This window comes from Trichechus manatus, unplaced genomic scaffold (assembly GCF_000243295.1).
Source record: "Trichechus manatus latirostris isolate Lorelei unplaced genomic scaffold, TriManLat1.0 scaffold00028, whole genome shotgun sequence".
NCBI classification, from domain to species: Eukaryota; Metazoa; Chordata; class Mammalia; order Sirenia; family Trichechidae; genus Trichechus; species Trichechus manatus.
In genome coordinates, this window is record NW_004443964.1 from 1099340 (window position 1) to 1101602 (window position 2263).

Consider the following 2263-nt stretch of genomic DNA (forward strand, 5'->3'; position numbering starts at 1 on the left):
AAAAAAGGCTAAGGGAAGTGGTTCAGACAGAGAGAGAAAGATGCGTGTGTGGATATGCAGGTCTGCACAAGCATGAGAGCACCAGAAATGGTAACTGCTGGGAATACGTATACGTTTTTTATTATGTATGTTTTCTTCTCATGTAACTCTCTTTAAAATACAATTGGCTGTTTAAACAAAAACAATGACAGTGTATTATGGGGTTTATAACAAACTTATTAGTAAGATGTATGGTGGTGTTAAAAGGCCAGAGGGTAGGAAGGGGAGTTATAAGGACCTTGCGCTGTACTGGAAGCGGGGACTGTGATAAGCTGAAGAAGCACATGATAACCTCTAAAAGAACCACTAAAATAACAGTCATATTGAGCAGGCTGGCAACAAGGGTAGACAGAATCACACGTAAACCCAGCTCGCTAGGGAATGTAACTGGTCCTGCTCTTCCCAGCAACCAAGTCAGGAGAGTTTCAGCAGTCAAGAGGCGGTGCAGGGATGCTCACGTGGGGACATGCAGGCCGGGACCAGATGGTGCCAGCGAGTGGCAATCTGAGGGGGGACCGAAATCCCAGTAATGAAGACAGATGTATATATTTTAAAATTTTTTATTGTGCATTAGGTGGAAGTTTACAGAGCAAATTCATTTCCCACCTAATAATTTGTACAAAAAGTGTTCTGTGACGTTGGCTTGAGTTCCCAATGTGTCAGCACTCTCTTCATTTCCGTTCTAAATTCCCACTTTCCTTTCATGAGAGGCAGTATTTTAATGCAGTATTTTTTAAAAATCAAACAATGCAAAAATGCCCATGATGAACAAAATATCAGAGTTTTAAGACAGGATTGGCGTTACTGTTTCCTTCTGCCATGGCATTGCTGCTGGTCCTATCCACACCATCCACCTCCCGGGCACCTGTCCCAGGCCAGGCCTAGTGTACGGGCTGGCCCTCGGGGCCTAGTTTACAGATGGGGAAAGCAAGGCCCTGCAAGGTCCCAGGTCCTCCAGCTCCCCCAGTCCGAGGTGGCCGGCAGGATTTCCCCTCGGGCCTCTACACTTCTCCTGGTAAGACAAGGTCTGAGAGCCTGCGGCAGGTGGGACTGACTGGTGGGGAGGGTACCCCAATTTCCAACTTGGACTGCTGGGTGCAGGGGGTACGGGGCAGGTCTGGGGAGAAGGAAGCTTGGTTTTGCGTGCCGGCACTGAGGTAGCTTTGGTTTTTCAGTTAGCTCGTGGGATCACGAAGGCCTGCCTGGTATGTCGTGGGTGGCAAAGTGTCCCTCTGTGCTTGAGGCCCACCTGGCCAGTGGCAGGAGGTGCCAGGAGCCCACTGTCCTGCTTGGCTGAGTGCCAGAGTAAGGGGCTGTGTGAAGACGGCCAGGGTCCCTTGCTCACACAGGGCCTGTCTGCCTCATGGGCCCCCACCCCCTGTGGTGGCTCTGAGCCCTGCAGGGTCTGGGGTAGGAAGGAACAGGATCTGCCCTGCTGTCCTCAGGGCCCCCGTGGTCCAGCAGAGCGTTTGCAGGACATCCCATCTGAGGTCATCGCCTTAAAGATGGGAGCTGTTCCATTGGCAGAGCTGGCTCACATGGCGCAGACAGGATGGGCCCCGGCGTGGCAGCCCACAGCCCACAGTGTCGCACCAGTTGGAGGCCCCCGGTGCAAGGGGTGGGTGCTCCTTCCCCTCTGCACTGGGGACCCCACAGCAACAGCCCCTCTGGACCTGCCCAAGAGGAGGCGTGGCTGGGGAACAGTCTGGCAGGGCTAAGAAGACAGCACCTTACCTGAGCTGGGAAGACCCCAGACAGGCTGCTGGAGGGACGTCTGTCCCAGGCTGGGGCCGGGCTCCTGCAGGAAGACTGGCGGCCTGGCCTCAGAGGGGGGACCCCAGACTCAGGGCCCATGAGAATAGGGATCCTGTGCACACAGGCTGGAGTCTACTCCCAGGAGCTATGGACTACAGCCGGAGTGGAACCTCAGTGCCCCCACAGGCAAGGTGGTGGGTGGGGGCAGCTTTCCAGGGGGGAGATTGAGGCCCGTATCCCACCCTGCGTCCCCACCCCGGTCTAATCCTGGGTGGCTGGGAGCTTTTCCCAGTGGCATCACCTTACATCTCCCAGGGAGCCTTTGTGCCTTGTCCATGCAGCTCTCCCCTGGCCAGGCTCCCCACCCAGAACAGCTTAGCCTCCAGCAGAGGCTTGCCCCGCTGCCCCTCATCTTGGGTACGGCCCCTCCTGCCTGTACCCCCAGAAGAAATGGGCCCCTCCGTACAGG